We start from the raw sequence: 26,084 nt of genomic DNA, 5'->3' as shown, positions 1-26,084 counted from the left end.
GCCCGTGATTTTTTTTATCATATGAGGAACGAAGAGCGACTGCCCCACTGAAGAGACGCAAGGGATTGGCAAAGACGGTAAATGCAAATTATCACAACGGTCATTCATTATTATCGCTGTTGCTCTCTTCGACGACTTGCGAGGCGAGAAGGAAGGCGACCATTCCCTATTTTATTTGATGCGGTCACTCTTCGTCGACATAGGGTGCTCTATGATGTAGGCGTAGGCCAAGCAATATTCGTACTAACAGTCATTGTATTTGTCGACGCAGAAGATTGCCAAAGAAAGTAAATGTTATGCGCATTCTAACTTTGTTTTTTGTCCTGATGCGCGTCATTCGCTGCCGCATTGCAACTCATAACATGCGTTGCCCTAACCAGAGACGCTTGGCGGTCAATTTGAACGTCAGTCAAAATAAACTATGGATGCTCTCGAATCGCAACACACTTTGTCTAATCACCTGCCATTTTTTAAAATAAAACCATGTCGGCAACAAAAGACAACAGTTCGTTTTGTATCAGTTTTATAACCACCACTTTTTAAATAATCATGCAGCAGAATTTTCGTAAGTATGCAAGTGGTACCAAGGTGAGTCAGATAAGACCACACGTTTTTATAACATTTCCTGTGACCAAGCGGAACCGGGTTGTATACGTTTTCGCTAATTTTTCGGAAACTGAATTTAAGCTTGCCAGCGCTTGTAATGTTCTGTATTGCTGCAGAAAATAATTCGTTCGGGAGTGTGCGTAACAACTTGTGTACCGCGTGATGTAGCTCTTTGCCAGAACACATTTCTTCAGAATGGACGTTACACCTTTTCCGAGCTTATGACTAACGTCGCAGACGTGCTACTGTCATATAAAGACCTCACCGCACCGAACCTTTTTTCTGCGGTAAGGTTTGATACCTTGACTAAGCAGAAACCGCACAACAGAACGCCGTCCGTCTTTAGCGAAAGTAAATAGCGGAACGGGCATGGTCTCACTGTTTTATTGTCGGAATTCATGCATCTATTCAATCATCTGGACATGGTTAGAAGATGTTTGCGAACGTACAGGCTACAGGCACCGTTTCTTCACCACTGTAAAATGATTTACAACTTATACCATTGAAGGGCATCCGCACTGTCTATAACTGACACCTTCACACCTTAGCAACCCTTTTAAAAGGTATTTTATGGCTAATACACTCTTTAAAAGATGTGGTTTTTTGTTTTGAAATGGTATAATGGTGTTAGCTATTGACAGAAGTGGTGAAATCACATTACACTGCAGCTGCAGCCATGATTTCTTCTTCGAGTTGGATCGGGCTGAAGCAAGTCTAGAAAACAAAAACTAAGAGCTATTTGCTGTGAAGCTGTTGCTGATTCTCTGAACTAACGCGATAAGTAGCTATTTTATTCCCTAATTTAAAGACGAAGTGGCCATGTCAATAGTGCCTGTCCAGTATTAGCACCTCATGACAAAAACTTGTAGGACATCAGAGTATATTTGCTGCGATATTAGCTGCCCTGTACAGCTTGAGAAAGTTTATTTTTAACGCGACTCAAGGTACCCATCCACCTTGATAGAACAACGTTGCAATGATATTGCTGGCGCTGATAGACAAAACATAGAGTGCTGTATGTAAATCTGAAAGGCACAGTGACAGACACCCGGCGTAATAAATGGCCGACGGTTGGGCTATTAGGTTCAGGTTATATGCCAAAAAGCGCCCATATAGGGCTGGTTGTTGTATTGCTTTATGTGCTCCTTTATGGTTTTTCAGCGCGTCATAAAAGCCGGCACGAAGCGGCGGAGCGGCCCAAATCCGTGCCGAGACAGAAGACAGTAAGCACAACAAGCATCATGCGGTAAGAAATAAAAAAGCGTGTTTCCGGTCATTTGAACTCAAAATATCCGGCAACTGAACAGCGCTATTATTTTGGCGCTGCTTTTGTTAGGTGGGAAAAGTGGCTACGCACCGGCTACCGAAAAATTTATCTGTTTCAGGCAGCTGCAGGAACGAAAGCATTTAGTTGCATTCACCAATACTCTAAAGGTTATGAAAGTGTGGACCAACAAATATTACTTTATTTTTATGTGATTTTCGCAGAACTCTGCTGCTGGTTAAAGGAAAGTAGTAGTGCAAAACGATTTTTTGCACGCTAATGCTCCTTATTTTAAGAACAATTTTACAATGAGGCTAATTAGCGTGTTGCTTCTTTTAAACTATTTCAAAGGCCATTTTAATAAGAACATGCAAAGATACAAAAGCCGCCCCTAGATGATGTATTCCTAACATTGTGTAAGCGACGCATCGTTTTTCCAAATCGCATAAAAACCGGTGGGGTAACAGCCCTCATAGGCCGTCTTTCCCACTATTTCACTCTTTATGCTGCAGAGCACGCTTTACAGGGCACACATCAACACGCCATGTTCACGCTGACCGCAACGATAGTAACCTCTAAGCTAAAAAAATAATATATATGAAAATCGTATTGCGCTTTAGGTAGCTGCTTTGGTGATGTACTAAGAGTTGAAAACGAGCGATATTTGCAAGAACGAATTCACATAGTCGGTAAATCCTTGCGTGTTCATTTCAAACGGTGTGCTGCCGAGTAAACACAAATTACGCCGCCCCAGAAGTCGCAACTAGCCTATGCAAGAGGGCATCGGAAGAGACGAAACGAAATAAAGTGAAGTAAAAGTCTGTTGCATTGTATGGGTTTTGCTTAATATTCAAGAATGAAGGCAAACAGCCTCCCTAGCAAGTTTAAGCTGCAGTACTTACCTCTGAGATGCTGGCATTGTGGGTCATGTTCCCAGACGGGTTGGGATTGGTGGTTGAAACGTTGGCCCGGCGTAAACACCGAATACCTGCATCTTATTTGCTTTGGAACTTCTGAGTAAACACAGTAAGCTACAAGAGGAATGATCACAAAGACAGTGAGGTTGAAAGGAAACCTCTTTATTCCTCAACATTCGTGCCATTTTCTCAGGAATACAGAAAGCGAACCATGCCAATGGTATAGCGCGCCTCGGACAGTTTTTCCTCGAAGAAGTCTTTTAACACCCACACACCTTCTTTAGGCCTCGAACTCCTGTAGGGTGAGTGATGTGTACATAGTACATGCAAAAATTAAAAGAAGAACCATCTAAGTAAGGAATTTATTTTATTGTGGCAGCCGTCAGGTTTTGCAATGGTCACGTACGTCAACGGATGCTTATCTCCACACGCACTTTATGCTACGCCCTGGACATGCATGCCTTATTCATGCCGATAATCCTTCCATTCCATTATAAAACTCCCTTAGAAACTCAAAAGAATGGCAATAAGTGCAGTATTCTCCCTTTGCTGTTGGGAACCGCCTCCATAAAGTTGAATGTTCGAACTGCTTGCCTTGCTCTCGCAAGAAATGAAGCTTTGTAACCTCTTTTGCCATGTTCACAAAGACCAAATAATTTGCAACTTGAGACTTTGGTCCTTAACTAAGGTACGTTGCCCATGACGGCCTCTTTGTCATCTACGAGTACGAGAGAATGCGCTCGTCACATCTGTCGTCACTCAGAATGCCAGCATCCCGCAATAGCCCGATCCTTACGTTGCTGTATCCAGATGCAATGATCACAATACTGCCAATTGGGTACGATCTCAATAATTCCGACTTGCCGTCGGGTGATTTCTTGGGCGCAGGCGACAAAAAACCGAAACGAAACATGAGACGGACGACTGAATATAACTGCTTTGTTTGAAGTTCAAAAGAGTCTCGTTATTCACCCCAATATTTTTTCTCGCTCTTACAACTATACTACGGCGCGAAGTAGCCGAGGACATCGTCCTGGTCGCCGTCGTCGCAGCTAGCTTGAATTTCCTCCGCACTACTTTTAAGTGTATGTATCTTGCACATATAAATTGACTGTTTTGTGTGGCTTATAGGGAAGCAACAAAAATTATGAGGTGTTCTCCTAATGAAAACAAAAACAAAACAAACAAAACAAACATAACAAATAGAGAGAGATAGATAGAGAGAGATAGAAGTCATCGTAATCACAAATAAAGTTTTGGTTAGTACTGTATAACAGAAAGTCTGCGATTGTGTATGACCGCTGCTTTGCAAACGGGGCTGATATTTTTTTTGCAAATCAGTCATCACTGGAACTTCGTTGGCTTTGCGTACTGCCGCAGTTAGGTACAACTGCCTTATTTAAAAATAAAGCAATTACGTGAAGGGGGAAGGTGGGGTTGCGTTGAAATTGTTATAAACAGAACAAGGAATCAAGAAAAAATGATCAAATTCTGTTATTTCTCTTGTTACAACTCCCCTACCCTAATGATACAGTAGAAGTTCACCTCAGCCACGTTTTTCTTGACGCATATATGCTATAATTTCTACACCGCTAAGCAAATGGGAGATGTGCCAATGTGAACGTTATTTCTCTTCCATTAGGCACTGTCGCTAAACTTTGGGAGCATGCGACTGAACATAAAATGGCACACTCGCCTGTCACATAACCGGCAGTTACTTTCCAGCCTATCCGTGGTATTTTTATAACATTTCATTGCGAGAAAGTACATGCACTTGTAAAATATGACATTGCCCGGCTTATCCTTTCAGGTATACACAGCGTTCCTGGATAACAACATTTCAATGCACGCCAGTTTCAGTAAAAAGTCAATGTAAGTTATGCTCGAACAAACTTTCTGAGGGAAGCAGCAGCACAGATTCAAGGAAGGAAAAGACGCTGCAAATTATTCCTCCAAAAACGAAAGCTAAGCTGAAAGTTGTGAAATAGTGTACTTTGTTTTCACTAGAAAGCTGTCTAACCACTGCAGTCAGCCTGTGTGCGAAATCAGCAAATTCCACACCGTGGTAGTGCGCGCGGGCAATCACATCGTGCTTCAAGGGCTGCCTGGTCATTCGGGAATAGAAGGAAATACTACATCTGATGTAGCAGCCAGCGCTGGCCACTCTCTACGTAACACGACACAGCTTCTTTTCTCTCGCGAGGATGGTTGTGCGAACTGGGTGTAGTGAGCAAATGTTGAAGTTACAGGACCCTCGCAGCGGATATCCACTTGGCATTGACCCTCTCTGCATATACCCTGACTCTGGCATGGCATTGACCCTCTCTGCAAATTCCGTGTTCTACCCGACCTAACGAAAGCGTCTGAAGGTGTACTGCATCGTTTCCGTCTCACCCGAAGCTTCAAGTTTAAAATAGGGTTGGAGGATTCACCACTGTGCCCCACGTGTGCTGTGCGTGAGGCTACCGAGCAATCGTTGTGTACCTGACCGCGATTTGCCGCTGAGCGAGCAACAGCTGCTAGCTGCCTGTCTCGTGCACGACATGGAGCAACGCTTCAGTTGTGTCACTTTCTTGGACCCTGGGCCAACAGCAATGACTCATCTTTAGAGACAAAAATTCTGCTGCGTTTTTGCGGGATCCTGGGCTAAAGAAAACTTTGTAGTTCTTGCATTGGGCGCATGGCTAAACCTGTACGCGTTTGCGTCGTCATGTACATTTTTCATCCTTTTTGTTGTTAGGCGCTCTGGGCTTCCTGGGCACCATTATCCCTACTTTTTACTTAAATTTATTTTTCTTTTCTTTCTTTTTCTTTTCTTTTCTTTTCTTTTCAGTTCTTTTCTTGCATTTAGTTGCGTGCCATTTGTATTAAACTTTTGTTTTCTCTCTGATTGTTGGCTTCCCAATCTCTCACATTGACTTCACTGCATTGTAATCACCCCCATCTGGCGTAGCAAGCACTGCCGCTAGCAGAGCTGACCTCTTCAGCCCACATTTAAGAGTTCTTTCTCTCTCTCTCTCTCTCTCTCTCTCTCTCTCTCTCTCTCTTAATCTTTGCCGCGGGGTCTTGAAACAAATGTTGTCCACAACACTTCACTCCGATTCGCAAAACAGATAGACCTAAAAGGCTCTTTGTTCGTTTTCGCAATAGCGTGGAACTCACACGGTATCTTTTAGCCTCTGATATCGAAAGTCCACCCTAAATTACGCTCACTTGCTTGTGCACGCAGTGCGGGCATCGTAAAGCTCCTGTCGAAGACTCGGAAGACAATTCGAGGTAAAGCCAAGGAGATGGGTGAAACGAATGTAAAAGCTCCGAACCCATTTTCGGAGTAATGACGACAACGTACATTATTAACAATGCGCAGAAGCTACAGTGGACACAGGAATCGTACCGAACTTGCACTGTACACGCACTCGACTAGTCCCCCGAACACTCCATATCCAACGCTCACACTCTAATGGGAAATTCCGAGCATGAAGAGTATACACACGCCCCAGTGATGGTGGAAGTGGTGCCACGAAGGTGAAAGCGCGGCGGGGACAAGATCCACGAAGAGGGAGAACAGCGGTGAGGTGTCCTGGTCTGCCTTGATCAAACTTTGTGGTTTTGCTTCCCCACAATGCATTTAAGTGACTAATCAAAGCCCTCACCCCCACCCCCCGCACTAATACGTTAAAAAAAAGCGGGCAAATTAGTCCAATGACGACGCGGATAATGGCGATTGAACGCGAGAAAATATGGTCTGCGCTAGGACATGGCACTGCGAGCGTGAAGTCTTGCATTGTGGGTTCTGACAGCCCAGACCTATTTTTACAGTATTGCCTGTATGGCCTTCCCATTCGTCCTTTCTTACCCTCTTCATTGCAATGTTTATTGTGGTGAAGCAGATCTAACGAAACATTTAGAATGTATTGCTCTTTTTACGGGACATTACAGGGAATTCACAAAACGGTTGGCTAGCTGAATCTTCGTTATCCTGATCGCTCAACGAGAGAATAAAAAACAGAGAGACGCACTTGGGGTGGGTTCACGCATTTTCATGTGCGCGAATTTTCTGCTTTTCGAGTGGACCACTGTGGCATGACACCCGTCGTAGCTATAGCTTGAGAATTTCTCTGCTGATTCTTTGCCGCGTACTTTGGTATGATTACTGCAAGATGTTCTACTTCCACCTCGAGCATAACCACCGTTATATTGTATTCACCTGCGGCTAGGTGCCAACAACTACAAGTTTTTGAGCACTGCTACAAAGTGGTGACTGTTATCTGAAGAGATATTAGAGTTGTCTGGCTCTTTTGGCGGTGCTTATTCCTCTAGGCCGAAGAGGCATTCGAACTACGAGAACTAGAGCTAGAATGAAGCATGATTGCGAAAATTGCTTCGGCTACCCCGAAAACAGGACTCGGCACACGCGAGACCCCGATGGCATTTCGGTAGGGAACTATCGATTATGTTTCTATTGTCTTCCCTACGAGCAGTGGCCGGCACGGCTGACCAGCTCCGACCTCCCCTTCCAGCGTAGTTTGGTGGAGAGGGCCCGGGTGGCCAATTCAGGCCAGTGTATCCCGGACATCAACCCAGACATCAACATCTAAGGCTCGCCTAAAACAGTTTACTCCTCCCATCCACCCGGCCTCATTGTGACGTCAACCTACAGTAAACAAATAAGATGTCAAAGAAACAGAGACCATTATATTTACCTAACTTTCTGCCATTACTCCAAAGTTGGTGTAGGGAAAAAGTTCAGCAGAATAAAATTGCCAAAAATCTTGTGGGCTTTGAGGTGCGCAACTGTTAAGCTGCCAGTCTGGCTCATTTATTAGCAACATTTCATTAAAACAATGCGTAAATTAGTGGCAAACCCGTCCGCGCGATGCCTACAAAGTGAAGTCAAGGCAAAGGAGCGGCCCCGCTAGGAGCGCCGTGATCGGCACGCACATGGCCGTGGGCACGCACTCCAGAGATGCGTAAAGGCGGCCCTCGCGCCGCGACCGCTGAGTACGAGGGTACGTTTCCCCCTTTCCCGATGGAATGTTCTTGCGCTCACAGAACGCCGAACATAACGCTATACCTGCTTTCGACGCACGTGACTGCGGGCCCGTTTCGTTACCCGGTCGATTTGGGTTAATCCTAGAGATGTATGTTTTCATAAAATTTTTAGGGGCGTGAAAAGACGGGTTCTTTATGTTTTTTCCGGAAAGATATGAAAAATTGAGAAAAGATGGTTCCGCACAGATCCATAACAAATTCGACACACTTCTTGAGGAGGAAGCGTTAGATGTCTTATCAAACGCAAAAAGTGGCCACAACACGAATGAAGACAGATTAAGGCAACTGTAAAAAGCAGATAAGTAAATAAGATAAACTTAAAAACTAATTTTGGTTCGAATGGGATTCGAACTCGGGTCGCGAAGAGCCCCTGCCAAGTGTTTTGACTACAGCACTAACCCTGTACCTGCCGGGATGGAACAAGACTTGTCCGGATGCGTGCCGCATGACAGGGGAACGTGACGCCACCGCAGACACGATGCAGCAGTGACGAAGTCTTCGACAATGGCTGGATTTCGCCTCCAAAAAGAAACTTAAGTGCGCGAGAAATTTTTTTCCGTTTACACCGAAAAGAACATAATTGTTTCATGCGGCATGATAAATGTCCCAGCAGAGGTCCCGGTCTCAAAATCTGCGCACGATTTCACGTCAAGGCCTTGACTTCAGGAAGCGTTTTTATCACTGCAGATTGGTCGCATCACAACAAATTTCCCCGGGGGAGCTTTGTTTGTTTTCTTCAATGTAACCTTGCTTGAAAAAAGAAAACACGAAGAAAACCTGTTTTTTTATTGCTTTTTTGTTTTTTTCCAACCACTCACATCTCTAGTTAACCTCGGCGTTATGGTTGCGCGGTCTTTCGCCACCCACTGTCAGTCCGGTGTCCTTTTGTGAAAACTTTCTCGGAACTCCTTTTCGGCGAGTGAAACGACGGCCGAACACCGCTTCCGAAGTCGCGATAATCAACCGCGATAGAAAAAGCGGTCGAAGAGGAGAGAAAGGGCCTCGGTGTGTCTTAGACTGCCACATGCTACCTTTTCTCTCCGGTCGGGTGACATCGATCGATTTCGAACCATTCCTTCTCTCGCTCTTCCAAACCCACCTCGTTGCTTAGGAGCCCGAGAACAGCGTTCGTCCGGTGCTTTAGCAAGCACTCGCGGTTGGTTTTCCTGCAACGACTCGTCTCACGGGAACCGTCGCCGCCGCATCTCGGAAATCTGAGCTGCAACAGCCGGCTGTTGCCCTCTATGCAGGAAATCAGGGGCGGATTTGGCAGCTGTGGCAGCGGGATACAGAGAGGCCTTGAAGGATTTTCGCTGCTACGAGTCACGGAGCAGTCAAACACCCACGCCAGGTCTCCGCAGAGCCCCGTCACACAACGCCCCATCCCCTCACCCCTGCTCCTTAAGGAGGTCGGTTGTCTCAGCGAGTACCTCAATATAACGGGAGCCCAGCTTGTTAAGGTCATAGGGTTAAGGTCAGTGCGACGACACACGCGTAGAGCTCCTCCGCTGCACTCGTACCATCTCACTGCAGTGCTTTTCCTTTACTTGTACGACACCGACGCTTCAGTTGTAGTATATCCTACGTCACTACTGGTGACTAATTCGGCTTTGAGACGCCCATTCCAATGGCGTCAATTCTTTGTTTGGAAGAGGGGGGGGGGGGGGGGATTTCCGCCGCGTGCGTTGATTGCACCGTCAGAGACGTTCACCGCGTGACGTTCTTTTCTGCATTTTTCAACACAAAGGCGTTACCCGACAAGGTTGGAAAAAGCGCGTGTCCAGGTGGTCCCCCAAAGGCACGAGCAAAAGCCGCATCCAGAAAAAACATGATCCTCCCACGAAAGTGACGCCAGAGCCAATTCCTACCGCATTTAAATTACGCCATGCAAGTAAGAAGAACAATGGCAGGGACGGGAATCGAACCCATAAACGTGCGCTGACAGGCAAGCGATTTAACGCTTGCTCTATAGTATACGATGACGCCAGTAGAAGCACGGCCTTTGAGGCTCCCTGTGCTATAAAAAGCGAGCGCAATAACCGTTCCAAGTTTTTATATTCCCCGTCTGCCGATTCAGGCGCCTGTGGAGCCGCACGTGTCTGAAAAACCTTCCTAAGTGAGTACGCGTCATCTCAAGAAGGGCTCCACGCAGCTTCCCAAGAAGACTTCGGGACCGTGCTCTCATTCATAGTTCGAACGGCTTGGACTACCCACGACGACGTCTGGTGTGATGACCCTAACTTATCTCTTTCAGCTCTTATTATTTGCATTGCAGGGGTTCATTTGCTACGTTATGTGGATAACAGTGAGCAGTGTGAACAGCTGTGGAGTGTTATTCATAGCTTACTGGCATCTCTGCCTGGCGAACCAACCGAAGGGGTGTAGACCGAGGCAGCCCCGTCATCATTGGCTGTGCTCCCGCCCGCGTACACACTCGTATTCGGTCGCCTTCGCTTGAAGGCATTTCCGTTGGCGTACCGGGTAGCGCAAGGCGTTTGATTTGCGCTGAGCACGAGAAGCCTCCGGTGTGCAATGTTTTCTTTCCTATCAACGTGAGAGCAACCTTTTTCTTACTACAGCTACGTCGTGTTACGTAACCTAATTTTAATGCACTCTGGCCCGCCTGCGCCAACTCCGCGTTCTTGAAGACACATTTCTGCCTTTTTCTTCATCTTCGCTTTGCGGCCCCAGCAGCGTTTTTCGCAAGCTAAGTGAATAGCTGGTGTGGGCTTTTTATTTCACCTATATGGAAGAAGAGAGGCGAAGAGAGGGCACTAATGCACGTGCCATCGTTGCACAAATACAGTGAAGGCCTCCCCTTCCCGTCGAGAGAACACGAACCGAGGGACAGGCATAAAAAAAGCAGCCGCAATACCGGCCCTCCGGCAGAGCTTCGCGGAAAACAGGCGCTTTTGAAATGTTGCTCTATGGGGCAGGTAAGCCATAAAGCCATCTGCAAGAAGCCTCCGCCTCGGGGGCTCAAATCGTCCGTGGTTGTCGTCAGCATCGACCAGCGTGGTCTTCTTCGTAGTGGCTTCCTTGATCATATACATTTCCCGTCTCCGAGAACTATGGACGCACATCGTGTGCTCTCTCGCACGGCTCTTCTTTTACGCGAACCTCGGAGAGTGGCGACCTTATGGACTTGAAAAAGAGCGAATCGGGAGAAGCGCGCAGAATCTTATCGGCAATCATTCGCTGACGCCGCTGCCTTCCGCGGAGGCCCCTCAAGTCGCGAAAGACCTGTTTCTTAGCGAGACGACAGGAGACTCGCTGAGAAAGGTTTCCTTTACGCCGCTCCTAACCCTTTATGAGAAAACGTAAAAACGAGGACAAAAGGAAGACGTTAACAACTGACGACGGGCCATTATCGTTGCGAGCTCTTAACAGGGCGGAAAAATGAAACGCGTCATTGGGCCCAGATGCGGTCATTTATAAATTCGTTGCTGAAATCAAGATAGCTTCGTTAGAGGATCGCGTAGTTCAATGAGTGCTGAGTATACCAGGCTCCTAAGTCTTCTCCTGTCGGAGCTGCAAGGGAGAAGCCCCACAAGGGTCTCAAGTACTGAAACGTCGGCCACGAATAATCTGCTTTGATAACTGGGTAAGACGTTGCACATTTCTTTTGAAGACACAGAACAAAAAAGGCACAATGTCACCACAGGAGTCACGTGGCTCTACGGCATTTGTTTTTATTTCTTTTCAGGTGTTTACTTCTGCGCTCTGCTTTCCTGTGCTATGCGTCACAGAGGCGTCGGTAGCAAGGCTTTGTGCTCCGCACAAGGACACGGATTCAATTCCAGCCCTCAGTTACTGTATTTTATACTATGGGTAAATACGAAGTCCAAGCCTAAGTGTTTTATTTGGGAATTGTCACGCCGTACGTATCGTTCCTATAGGTTGAATCGCCTTTACCGCGATTTATTGCCCGGCAGTTTTTTCTAACGCTCTGCAGGGCAGCTCACCTGTCACAAGAAAATAGGCCGCTAACGTTTTCTGCGTGTCACGCGTAAGGAATCACTTCCTTACAATCACTTCCACCTCCGCACAAGGACACGGATTCAATTCCAGCCCTCAGTTACTGTATTTTATACTATGGGTAAATACGAAGTCCAAGCCTAAGTGTTTTATTTGGGAATTGTCACGCCGTACGTATCGTTCCTATAGGTTGAATCGCCTTTACCGCGATTTATTGCCCGGCAGTTTTTTCTAACGCTCTGCAGGGCAGCTCACCTGTCACAAGAAAATAGGCCGCTAACGTTTTCTGCGTGTCACGCGTAAGGAATCACTAGCGGCATATAGTGGCCCATGCCGCTTTAACCACATAACAACGCCGCTCACGGGCCTTGCACTTGCGGCAGCGGTAGGGTGCTGCTCGAGCAGACAGCTCCGGCCAGGGTATTTATGTTTCGTTTTCGTTGTATTTGGCTCCCTACGCTATGGCGCGAAACAGAGCCTTTGTCTTGGTCTTTTGTTTTTGTTCGGCTTTTATCTCGCGTGTAACTTTATTTGGTAACATTCCAAATAAGAGTGTTCCATGCGATTTCTTTTCCTGGGGACCAGAGCCCTGGAATGCAATAGCCATTTAGCTTACGCATGGGGCTGTTTAATTAGCTGATGAAAGCAAACGTTATTCGCCTCCAATAAAAATGTTAGATACAGGTGTGTAAACACTGAACAATACAAAGAAGTGACATGGTGGCATATACTACGGTTGGCTTCAGACTATGTAGACCGTTGGAGCTAATTTCAACGTAAAGTAGAAAAGATTTCTCGATAAGGGGGTACCAATTGTTGGTGATGACAATTGAAGTGGTCGGTTTTTTAACAGCGAAGCTGTTTAGCAAATCGTAATTTTTTTGTGTCTGCAGTTAAAACTACCAAACAATTGCCGAGTGCACGCACGTGAACACGCGCAGGGGAGCGCGGGCCTTGCAGATACCACCCCACAGTCAAAACAACCAAAAAAATGCCTAGCGCTCATGTGTGCCTGCCTCGCGACGGCCGCCCAGCGTCGCCTCTGCACGTCTCTCAAGCCAAGCATACCACTTGGGGGGATTGGCAAAGATTGCGACGACCACCCGCCAGTTAAAAACACCAAGAAAATGCCCAGTGCTTGTGTGTGCGTGCCTAGCGATGACCGCCAAGCGACCCCGGCGCACGTTTTTCAAGCCAAGACTGCGTTGACCTCCCGGCAATCAAAAAACCAAGAAAATGACAAGCGCGCCTCACGCTGACTTTCGAGCGCTTTCGGCGCGCGTTTGTCAAGACAAGCATACCCACCTAGCAAAATTGGCCAATATTGGCCAAGAAAGCTCCAGCGCTCGCCGTAATTGGGGCGACACTTGCTCGAAACGAAAAAGACATGTCATAGCGTACGCCCCTCCCAGATGAAGTCCAATGATTTTCACTTTAAAAAAAATGAAACAAGCCCACGCTAATAGCACCAATGATAGAATAAATGTCGCTGCGGCCGCGAAGAACAAGCAAATCGGCTGAAATCGTGGACTTAAACCATCGTGATGGTCGGAAAGGTTGCGTACAGCTTAGCCCCCTTCCTTCTTCTGACGCCGGCGCTCGCGCGGCACGTGTGTCCGGACCTCTACGAGAGTGCTCGGTGCAGTGTGTGTGAACGCGAAACTGCGACCCTGACCCATATCATGTGGGGCTGTGACTGTGCAGTGCGCGACGGTGGGGGGGATAGACAGGACCCACAGGACCCGTACCCACCGGACGTGCGCGAATGCGTGGGCTCTGCGAAGCCCCAACAACAGAGGAGGGCCATCCAGCGGCTCGAGGCGGCTCTGGCTCTGCAAAGGCGAAAGGGGGCCCCGCGTCCCGGCACTCCGCCCTCCCATGCGGGAGGTGGGGGTCGGGGGCCGACGGTGGCAGCCGGGAGCGCTCCGAGTAGCTCGAGCGGACGCCGAGACCAACCGCCTCGGGGTCTAAGCCCGACGCCCTAGGACTTTTGCGACTTAAGGCGATTAGATAGAGGGGACGCGACCGAGCCCTGCGTGGCCGGGAATCGTGTCCTTTGCACGCCGGATGCCTGAATAAAGTTCCATCTCTCTCTCTCTCTTCCTTCTTTCTGTCATTTTTTTTTTTTGCGTTTGAAAGTAAAAAGCTTAATACACGAAAAACTTGAAATCTCCTGCAGCGAGTTCCACACGCAATGCAGCTCCCATGATGCCAGGCACAATGAAGAAACATGGTCCGGGGAACGAGTTAGACACAGGATTTGCGCTGCGAGAGAACTTGTTGAGGCCCACTATATTAAAAAGGAACCGAGTTTTTACGTAAGCCGAACTGCTGCATTGTACACCAGCGAAGAACATTCTGGAAAAGGAATTCACGCATCTCCACGACGTAAATCATGGTGAGTGGGCGAAGCACTGGGGATCGTTCTTACCGTAAATCACCCGTGGCTTTGCCCACTCGCGCATGTAAATGAGTGACAACGCGTGTGTACAGTATAAACAATTTCAATCCAATCAAATCCGATACAATTCAATTTAATCCAATCCCATGCAATCCAATCCAAATACAATCTAATACAAATACAATCCAATCAAATGCTCCTCACGCATGCGCAGCACTGTGTACACGGACGCCAAGGGAGAAGCCACGGACAAAGTGAGGTCCTGAGGTGCTTCGTCCCTAAAATGCTCTGGATTTCGTCAACTTTCCTTTGTTATGGTCATTATCTGTACAAAGTACCGTTTGCAACACCTCCACAAACCCGATTTCCTTAAACGTCCGCGGAATCGTAGTGCCTTTAATCAAACGATATAAATGTTAATGAAAGGTTTAATTAAATAAAGGTTTAATGATGAAATAAAGGTTAGTCTGACCTTCGCGGAACTCATACCCATTACCCCTGCGCCCGCTCGTGTTTATTCGTTTCTCTTCACAGCGTGGGAACTCATCACCAACGTTGCACCTGCATGTATAACGCTGCTTTCAGTTAATTTCTGTTATCATTCGCTTGTTTTCGTCTCTATCATCCAGTGTGCCGCTACATGCTTTAGCGTGTTGATCAAAACGCAAGTTGGTAGTGTCGGCGTTAAGCACAGTTTTTCCACTTTTATTATCATTTTTTGCATTTTACCATGTCACATATTCACCAACAATCTGAAGTAGCGACCGCCGCATTGTGCACGGCTGGCATCCTCGGTCTCAATATAGAGTCCCTCCCTTCCTCCCTCCCTCCCTTCATTTCTGTTTCTCAGTTTGACCCCCATCTTTTGCAGCTTCGATTTCGTCTAGGCTATAATCTGAGGAATGGAGAAGCTTTGAGATCAAATACGAGAGCGGTTTCCTTTGCAGGGTGAGCCTCTCGCCGGTGTCGGGAGGCAGCGTAAAACTGAGCAGCGTCATGGATGAAATAAGCACACATTGAATAATGACGTTGCAGCCGTAGTAGAGTGTGCGCCGTCGGATGTGGATCGTGTACGTGATGTCGATGTATGGCTTCGGGCAGCACGCGTACTCGCGCATATTCGGGACGCCCGGCACGGCTCCGACGGAAGGAAAAAAAATGAAAAGCTTGATGAAAGTAGGAATTAGAGAACATAGATTAGGTGGGGGAGGAGGAGGAGGAGGAGGAGGAGGGCATTCACGGTGCTAGGGTGGTAGAATGATAGGGGGAAAAGGGAGGCTTCTGATTAATGTTTAACATCTTTGTCAACCAGGAAACGTTGACGGCTTGTGTACGCAGTTGCGTGGTTTCCTGTTGGCCTTCAGAATCAAGACGAATAGTCATTATGGCGAGTAACCATAGCGGAGGTTGGTCTAAGCATTCGGAGCCAAAGTGGAGACTCTTTTGGTCTTCGAATGATAAGTGGACGGAATTGCACGGCGTTAACAAGAACGAGGGTGCTGCTTTGGGCCTGTTGGTATGACATGACGGAATCTTGAAGCGCTAGGACACAGGGACAAGCGAGTGGGACAACACAAGGCGCTACCAATGGTGCGTTTTACAGGTAACGTAGAGCTGATCGGCTTACAAGAACGAGGGAATTTTCGACTGGTGAATTCTGAAGATCACTAGTGCAGTTTTGTTGCGTGTACTTTACCGGAAGAAAAGAACGTAGGTAGAAGCATCCGCGCTCCAACGAATAGCTCCATATTAGAGGCTCCACTTTTCTCTACTTAGAACTGTGCTTTAATGTTGCTGTTCAACAATATTCTGGTAAAACAAATAGCTTCTAGGGTGCATAGGATCCGCCTAACTTATCTCAAATTTCGCCTGGCTTTGAAGGCGAGAAAAAGTTCCAAGCTTTTTACTGCAGGAACAAATTTTCACTCAAGGAAAATGATTTCCCCGGAGACGCAGCAATTTCGAAAGTGGCCGAACAAACGACACAGAAAGCACACCGCTATAAAATGACGACGAGGACATTATGTTCTACTAAAGGGTGTACTGCGGAGTACGGGTATGGCGACAAGCACGCAAAAATAAAATATTCGCTAAAAAGCAATCGAACTTCTACAACAGAATTCACTGACGAAGAAATAAAGAAAAGAAAAACACTCAAACTTAGAAGCTTATACTGCCTGATTTTTCAGTACTCCAGACAATACATTCTTCGTTTCTACTGCAAGGAGGCTCGTTGGGGCGCCTTGAGTGCAAGGAGAAAAAAATAGATCAGCAAAATAGGGCCTCTGTGAATAACATTTGTTTCTTTAATAACTGGTCAGACTAGTGCGAGAGGCGGGCATACCACGCTGGAGCAGCCAGATTCAGAATCCGAGATCTTGATACACTCCAAGCAGCACATCGACAGCGCATTCCAGATTCCGCACCTCGGACGAAACCCGCACAAATTGAATTTCGTGTACGGCACACCTTATCGTTGAGTCCCGACTCCGGCTGCGCTATGAATAAATACATTGACTGGCCGAGCACCCTCTTCGAGCGCGGAGGGTACCGACTCAATAAAATATCGCCGCAGCAAACGCCCTCTCACCCTACCAGTGAACAGTTCGTCCCGCTTTATTCCGACGGCTCTTATGTACTGAGGCTTCTTTACAGTTCCCCAGCTGTACAATATCAGCCTCTTCTGAAAGGCGGCATTACAATGAAGTTTTATGTTAGGCACAGCAATATCTGCTGTCAATACATACACAAAAAAACTAAGAAAGAACCCCACTCGTTGGCTTCCGAACGCTGCGAAAGGGAAAACTTTTCTCGCACTTGCCTTTCACTCGCGCGCGACAAAGCATAGAAGCGGTGTGTATAGTGCAAAAGGCTGGATTTAAAAGGCGCTCTCAGAGACTGCTCACGCCCGTTGCAGCTTCGCGCTCTTCTTTGCATTGGTAAAAAGTCGGCGCTTTCCTTCAGACAGTTTTTGCGTGGCGGTGGATGGTTGCTCTTCCTCGAAAGCAATGCCGAGGTAGAAGATCCGTCGCATTAAAATCCCCTTGCGCGTCAGTCGGCATCCCCCGGTCTCCCTTTTGATTTGCAATGCGAACCGTTCTTTCTGTAGACCCCTCCAGCTTAACTTTCTCACCTCAAAAGCCGCGCTTAAGTATCACCGCCGATGCAAAAAGTCCGAGAACACCTTTAAGTACTTCTTGTGTGTTCTGAATTGCGAGAACGCGAATGTCCAGTTGAACGCCTGAAACGCTTTGCTGCCGCCCCGCTATGTCGAAGCGCTTTGTAAACTTGCCGCTTGAGAAGCTTTGCTTTGCGATCTGCGTTACTGCTTTCGAATTGCCCCGATCTGTTTCCTACGCGTTGCGCCGCTGCTCGTCCCTGTCGCCGTGTAATAGGCAGCAAGATGACAGTGGCGAATTCATCTGCTTGTCTATGTTGGCACATTCGGGCGCGTTCTTCCCCATCTCCATCTGCGGTGCACCGGCGTGAACGACCACCTTTCACTGCTTCCGAGTCTAATACCCCTGACAAACGTGCCTATGTAAGTGCATTTTCATTGAGGGCACTCGGCTAAAATGTCATTCGGGTGCAGCTAAACCGCAAAAGCGAGTGACACTTACCACCGAACGCACTTTAAGCTGAGTGTCTTCCCGAAACACACTTTACCCATGCCGGCTCGCCGAGTGAGTTGTCTCGGCCGCAGGTGTCAAAAGTAAGAAAAAGTAACATAAAAGAATGAGAGTTTAGATGTCTAAAAATTATCTTAAAATTTAATTATGGATGTATTGTTCATTTATTTCTACTAAAAGGAAAGCAGCGAGAATAAAGAAGAAAATAATTCCTGATGATGATGATGACAATGATTAAGGGCCTCCCCTATGAAATGGGGGTGACGGCATGCGCAGTCTAGCCTATCTTAGTAAATTAAATTAAGTTAACCCACAACTCGTATTTCTTTTTAATTCTGCCCTGCCGCTACCCCTGGCTGGCGTTTTTGTGGACTTGTAAGAGACGCCGATTGCAGTGTTGAATAATGTAAACACAACGAAGTGTTCAGATTGTCCCCTTATTGGACACAAAGGTGAAATTTCAAATAATACTGCGGAATATTTACGACAGCTATCGTCACTGACATCAAATCCAAAGGCACTTCATTCCGTCGTTTAGCTGCGCGCAGCCAAAGTGTCATTCAGGGAGCTCGAGTGCACTCGGCCCAGGTGCACTAAATAGGCACGTTTGACAGGGGTATAAGCTAGTGGTGTGGGACGCCTCGTGCTATGGAATGCTTTCAAATGAGCCACCTCTCGCCACTGCAGAGTTTAGGCTTGCGCCATAGAACACTTGGTCGTAGGGCAGGCTCTGTAGGAAGCCGCTTCTGTTACGGACGACAGACGACGGCTTTTCCGCTGACTGGGCTATTTAAAGGGATTTACAACACTTTTTTCAGCTTTTTTGATATCTTAAATGCTTGCAGAACGTAGTCACCCAAGACACCCAGTACTTAAATTAGGCGGTCGCAGAGTACATCATCCCAGAAATGGCCGCATCTCCAATCCGTGGATGATGGCGAGGGTGCGGAGTACGGGGACTCTAAATGAGATCCAAGTTGCACCCGAGTGACATCCGATTTGCTCCCCGACCGTCATTCCATTTGAGCCGTCAGTTGCACATTGATTATTCCCTAAATGAAACTGCAACTCACGAATTTCGCTTGATTTTCGCTTGATTTTCGCTTGATGGTGGTGTGCGCTCGGACGGACGCGGACGGACATTGCAAGGTCCTAAGGTACTCCGCACCGTTGCAAGCGAGGCAGTAAGACGTTCGACACACGGGTACTAACTCACGGTCGTAGCACAATGCGTAAGATGACTGACACTAACTCTGTCTCGTCTACCAGACACAGGCTCGAATCCTGCCGGTGCCTGTGTGATTTTTTGCGATTTTAAATAATATGCGCGGGGACGCGGATGGACATTCTGCGGTCCTAAGGTACTCCGCACCTACAATTACTGCCCTATGGCCATCACATAACTTGGAAACTTGCTCAAAAGATTTTTCTCTCTTTCCCGGTCTTGACGTTCTTCGACCGCTCGAATTGTGTCATTAAGGCCATGTAGCGGCTATTGGCCGGTTTTCGTTTAGTTGCAGCAACGAACGCGTTTCGAGAGCAACTTTAAAAATACAACAACAAAAATAAAGCAGAAATGGAAAGCGTATTACGCGAATAGCAAATAACGCAGTGCCGCTCTGGGCTGGCGATAACTGCAGCTGTCGCAGTGGTTACAGACGCGAAGGAAAGAGTGAAAGCGCTGATCGAATGTGTTGCCGGGTCTCTTTAAGGCTTTCACATTAGAAATCACCAGTATATAGACAAGCACGTTTTTCTACCAGTAGTATTGATCACTCTATTTCTCCTTTATACAGAGTCACATAAACTACGGCCGCCATCTCGTGGGGAAACACTTATCGATGCCACTTAAAATCGGTACAATAACCCTTTCAGTCACGAAATGTTATATTCCCTGCAGAAAAATTTTATACTTAGAGGTTTAGCAGTGTCAAGTGTCTAAAGGTAAGAAAAAAAGGTTCAGTCCCTCTAGAATACGTGTTACGTAAATGGCGCCATGTCCTCATACGGAGACACCATTACTCAATCCTGCTTTTCCCTATAAAAATAATAGATATCCTGCGGCAGTTTACACACACTGAGGTGAAATAATAATTTCTGCACATAAAAGAGGGGTTTCTAGCCTTTATAAATAATTTATGCCGCAGTAGAAGAGAACTTAGGACGGCAACACACTGGAGCTCCCACGGAACTTGGTGGCGTTCATTTTGAAACGCTGTTTATGAGTGCGGTTCCGCCATTCCACGTCACATGGTGCTACCTTTCACTTCCGTTGGCTTCGAACATCAGCCGCACCGCTTTTCAGCATGAACTCTTTTCGTTTTCACGAGGAAAACGCCGAAGAAAGTCGCGTCTCCATATGGGGACACGGTGACTGAAAGGGATATATTCAAAACCAAGCGATACGTATCATTTCTCGTTACTGGGTAACCAGTTAGGTATCTTATCCATTGATCACTTATTTCAGTATAATCTTGCAATCATGTTATTTAAGCTTCTAAACATTCAACTTTCTTCTGGGTTCATAGACATTCATTCTGTGCGCAATATGAACCCCACAAGGTTTGCTTCCCGCAATAATTTTTTTCTCCTGATTGTTCATACAGATTACGGGAAAAGTACCGACTTTGCCGCTATTCAGCCTGCCTCGTACTCTCAAATCAGCAATGTCGTTGCCTGTATTTAAAACAACACTAAAGGTATTATTTGAGTGCAATTAGATGTTTTTCTTACTTTCCCTAACCTTTGTATTTGCTCAAACTTTGTAGACACGGTACAATCTATTTTCAGTGAAAGAGGAGAACATTTTGTAGTAGTTGTTAAGGTGTCAGTAGATATTACGAATCAACATGATAGACTTGTAAAATTGAATTGTTGAAATGGCTAATGCTTGAAGTGCTGCATTTATTTCCATAATTATTTTAGAATACCAATTTTGTTTTCGCTGCAATTACATGCTACACTAGTAATGAACTCCCGAGGGTACCGTTTCAGCCTGATGGCTTCGGGACCCTCGTTTGTATAAACGCATGTATGTAAAACGTTTTTTTTTTAATTCAATAAACCTTTGCAACCTTTGAAAAAAGAAAAAAAAAACTTTGAAGTCAGTCTCAAGCACGCTAAATCAGGGACGCCCCCCAGATGTTCTCCTATGAGTTCTCCAGTGTTAGCTATATGCAAGCTTCGAGCAAACATTTGGCTTCTGCAAGCAGAGATACGAGCTAACAGACAAAGTTCGTACAAGCCTTATACGAATAAGATGGGCGCTTCTTGGAGCTGGCGTCCCAAAAGTTTCCAACTAAATATGTTTACTTCACAAAAATGGTAACGCGAGTCCCCTGGCGACCACAAGTGGGTTGTTTCCATTCAAAAACACGCAATATTGAGGGGAAGATCATTTGCGGCAGTACATAAAAACAAACGCAGAGCCCGAAACCTTAGACTTCTATATGTCAACGCTTCCTGTTGCCCAATCGGCTTTTCGGGTGGTAAAGGGCCGAAACCAACCCCGAAGTTATTTTTTTTTTCAGGCCGAAGGTGTGCAGACAGTTCTCTAAAGAGATAAACACAGAGAGAGAGTACGGAATGACAAAAGCAGGCCTGCCTCTAACCGGCCCTCTCATCTAAACAGGGCGCTTTTTTCGCAGAAAAAGTTTTCGCCGCTAGCTAGAAGCAGAAAGTTTAGCTCCGTATACTGTTCGGACGGAAATATTTATGTGCTAGTATACGCCTGCTATTTGTAAATTACCCAGCATCGCTGTTTTTACGTGTTTTGTGTTAAGAAGGAGCTCGTTCACCAACGGGAAAAAATCTCCAGTTCAGGCGTTCTGCGTAACTTTCTGCTAAAGATTGGAACCATAGTAATCAAGAGTGAACGGGTTGACATTTGGGCGATGCACCCGAACTCGGCCGTTGTCTAATGGACGTGGTAAAATAAAAATATTCACCGTGGCGCTCCCCCATCTTTTGTGAGTCCGCCATCATTCTGGTTACACATGGGTTTTCGGAATGTTCTCAGAAGAATAAAAGAACAAAGAGAAGAAGCTAGAGACAAGTTGCCGTCGATAAACGGCTGCAGTAAACCTGCTACCTGTGTTTCACTCTGAACTAACCCCCAGGCTTCTAGCAGTAAAGAGGAGAGTCCCAGTGGCACTCAGTGCAGCCGGACCAGACGATCCAACATAGGACTATTTGCCACACCACGTATGAAAGTGGAAGCTTTTCCCCTTTATGAACTAGCCAATCGTTATCAATGGTCTCGAAATCCCATGCACACAATTTGCAGCTTTGAAAAGCGAAAGCAGACGCCCATTTAATTCTTTCTGTAAAGAGCAAAGTGTAGGGGGGCAGGTTAGAATGATAACCTTGCATGGAGCTAAAACTTCAGTCTGCGTAGAATAGCTAATAAAATAGGCTGGTAAAATAGCTTCTGTGGTCACTGATTAGCTCTAGAAGGGCCGTTGTCGTTTCCTTTCAGTAAATGCTTTCCCGCTGAAAAGCCCCAAGGAGTCGGGTAAGCGTGATCAGCTTGCACGGATAATTTGCTCTACTCCACTGCGAAAATTCCCGTCTGCGTAGTCATATGGAACATCAGCTCAACAATAGCATGAATTGTCAGAGATTCGTTCCAGAGAGGTCCGTGTAGTTTTTTTTTTTTTTTTTCGTAAAGGCTCTGCCGCTCTAGAGCCCCTGGGCGCTCATGTTTCAAGATGTCCAGTCGGTTCTTGGCGCGTGTAAGAGGGAAGAGTTCACCTATCAGGTCCCTTTCCCCTTCGGGAATGTATGTAGACAGGTCCCCGCCTTCTTCCCTGTTGACGCGAAGGTCCAGCTGATAGCCGTGGTAGGTCCAGAAGCCGAATTTTAGGTCACACTTCTAATCGTCGAAGGGGAACCACGTGATGCCGATCTTGCACGCGCTCTTGAAGATGCCCGGAGGGATGCAGTTGCAGCTGCCGTTGCTCCGAACAACCACGTTGGTCGGGTACGTACCGTCAAACTTCTCGTCCGCACTGCAGCAGCAATAGCGAGGGAAATAAAGGGGAAAGAGGGAGGGAACAGAGATAAGCCGCTCTGATTCCACGCCCTTGAATCGCCTGAAGGTAGCCCTGTGATTCGCAGATCTTCTCCTCAAATCCCGGAGTGCTATGTCTTCGCCCAGTCTCTCATACACTTACGCCTTCATCGTTCTTCTTACGGATACTTGTTTTTAAAGCACAGCTTTACTAATTTCGTGGATCGGTTTCACCGTCGCGGAGGTTGTGACCTTCATTTGACCGCAGCTGCGTCGTTCTTTAGGCAACGCATCGCGTGAGTCAGCCTCCACGGTGGCTCAGCGGCTAAGGCGTTGCGCTGCTGAGCCACCCTGGAGGCTTACTCGGGTTCGATTCCCATACTCGGTGAAAACTTAAGAACGGCACTGGAAGTTGCCGCTGTGCCTTATCTCCGTAGCCGGATGTTTCTCCGTGCGGCGCAAGTAGGGCGCTACTGGGAATATTTTGAACATGACATGAACCGTTCCGGTGATTTTTTTTTACTTAATATGCTTATAAACGACTCCAGTGACGACAAACAAACTGCGTGAGACAAGGCAGACGATATCACGCATTCACAGCAAACCCCTTTCAAAGCGCGCGCGCACTGACGTCACGGGTCCGACGCTTTGGCGGAGTGATACACTACATGGGGTGGTGCCGTTCTTGTAGCGGCGAAAAGCGAAAACGCCCACGTGTTCGAGATTTCAGCGCACGTTAGAGATCCCCAGCTGGTCAGAATTAATCCGGAGCCCTCCACCACGGCGCGCCTCATCGCTTGGGTTGTGTCGGCACGTTAAACCTCATAATAATCAATAAATAAGCATCGCGTGAATCGCCGGGCCGAGCTCTCCCGATAACCGCGTTCCTTGGCGCCTGGCGCCGAAGCAGCAACTGCCCGCTTGGCGCATGCGCTCTCCGCAGCTGGTTCGCAGCTTGGCCACGTGACTCGCCGCGTACATGCGATCTTGGCCATAGATGAGTGCGGTGCCGGGCCGTCGTTTCTTCTCTGAGCGTTGCTCGTGAGCTGCAGGCTTTGAGCCGTCGTTTCCAAGCGGCGTCTGACCACCTCGCGGATATTGCTCGGCGAGCTGCTTCACCGGAGAAACGCCAAATGCGCGAAGCCAACGTCGGAGACCAAGAAAGAGCGAGCCGTTCGTCTCAGAAAGCCCCCAAGCGGTACCACCACCATAAACAAAGGCACGCTTTGGACGAATAGTATAATATCTCCACCTAATGTAAAGGTTAACCAAGGCTTAACCAGGCTAAGCCAAGCTTTGGCATCGCAGATCCAAGGTTAGCTGAGCTAAGCCGCAGTCATTTTTGTTTCGTTTCTCATCCGCTGGCATACGCTCGGAGAGGTGTTGGGGCTAGGCGAGGTTTTTAATGCTTAAAGCTAACTAAATGATTGCAAGGGTGCGTCTAGCCAGTGGTGTTTCGAAAATATATTCCAAACACATTTTCCAGGTATATATTCCGAGTTCGGGCGGTCTGAGATTCTCTTAATCTTCTGATTAACGCATTAAGCAGAAATTATCCAGCGATTTTATAGAAAGTCACATTGAAGGAAAGCTGTTCTTATAGCAATCACAATGGTGCTGCTAGGTCATGGAACCTACAACAAGTATCTCTTACGTTTATTATTTTTTTTTGTAAAAACGGGCTTTGGTTGCTAGAATTAAGCTCATTGGGTTCCCAAAGGCTAGTTTTCTTGACTTTAGGAATTGTACTTTGTGTTAATGCTGACTTTAAAACAAGCCGGTGCGTACCAGAAAGTAACGTTTGCTCGTGCTTCCTAAATGTTCATTCGGTTCATTGCGCGGGCATACACTGGACTTGAGACGTTATACTATTCTCTCTTGCCTTACTGATGCTACGCAGTATCGAATGCAAGCTTCGATTGCCGGACTAGACAAGTTGTTCGTGGAGGCAGTCAAGGCCGCTCCCCTGTTGTACATTAGAACGTCCGGCTTCCCGACATTATTGGGCAGAATTCGCAGGTCTTGCACTCCACCATAGTTGTTTGGGTTCCCCCTATGATTCCCCTCTATCCAGTCCTTTTCGGTTTCAGTCGAGGTGGAGAAGCGCAGTTAACGACGAGCGTGAAGCCGTACACAGGGAGGAGGAAAAATGTTGTCGGAATTGAGCGAATGACAATCAAAAATAGTTAAATAGACCTATAAATCTTCTGACACCTTCATAAATTAAGCTGCTAGCACATGCGGCAATATAAATTAAAATAATTTTTTTCTATCTCCAACCATTTTTATGACATGAGCTTCAGTGAGCACTGGAGTTAGAGCTTACGGGCAAAGCGAGAAAGAGATTCTTGCCTACGATTCCATTTATTCTAGCTGTCTTCAGGGCCGACCTTATTCGAAGGGAAAGAACCATATAAAATATACGGTCGCATGACTTATTCAGTATTTTTGCGTTGTTGCTTTTGTTTTCAGTATTTATTAGGCAAGAGATCGACCGTTTTACAGGTGACGTGCTCAGTCGCGCGGTTGTACGTAGGTATAGTCATGAAATAAATATGTGATCACACACGTTTTTCCGCCTGAAGCGTTAGCCAATAATAATGATTTACAACCGCTGATCGGAATCTAGCTTCCTTGAATCCTCAGTCAACCAACTGGAAAACCTTCCTCTAGAGTGTTTAACCTCGGCGGCTGCACAATTTTGCTGGCTTTTTGTTACGGTCAGTGGATCCCTTCAAGGCCCGAAGTCCACACCCGCGCCCAAGAGGGGAGCGGAGGGGAGGAGGTCTGTACAATGCGACCATCTTGAAATGATTATTTACTGAAGCATATCCATCGGAAGAGCGGTGTGAGGTGGATAGGAGTCTTGGATTCTGCAACCCCAATCTTCAGCACAACCGTGACCCGGTGGTGCTTCCTCGGCAGAAGACAGCCTTCAAAGCTAAGGTCAGATCGAAGAAAAAATAATAACACGGTGGTCTTAACAATTCGCCGTTTTCTCACCTGCATGTGTACGCACTTTCTGTTATTACAGATTGAACTTGTCTGCTATTTACAGGCATGCGAATTAAACGCGATTTGCTCACTGTCAAAACTTTGTCATTTGGGTCCCATATTGACAAGCAGAAAGGTGTTTTAATTACTTTTTCAAAACAGGCGCAGTGACAGCCTAAAAATCAATAATCAGAGAATTCGGCCTTAACGTTTTTTTTAAGCGCGTCTCACG

General features: G+C 46.8%; 1 pseudogene; it reads right to left on the bottom strand.

Annotated features, from left to right (window-relative positions):
• LOC144145073 (neuronal acetylcholine receptor subunit alpha-7-like) overlaps window positions 1-25,867 on the bottom strand; it is a 47,779-nt pseudogene extending 21,912 nt beyond the window's left edge.
• Between the last annotated feature and the right edge of the window lie 217 nt (window positions 25,868-26,084).

The sequence above is a fragment of the Haemaphysalis longicornis genome, unplaced genomic scaffold (genome assembly GCF_048455015.1).
Source record: "Haemaphysalis longicornis isolate Haplotype H1 unplaced genomic scaffold, Haemaphysalis longicornis Haplotype H1 scaffold_7, whole genome shotgun sequence".
NCBI classification, from domain to species: domain Eukaryota; kingdom Metazoa; phylum Arthropoda; class Arachnida; order Ixodida; family Ixodidae; genus Haemaphysalis; species Haemaphysalis longicornis.
This window is presented reverse-complemented; position numbering and strand designations above follow the sequence as displayed.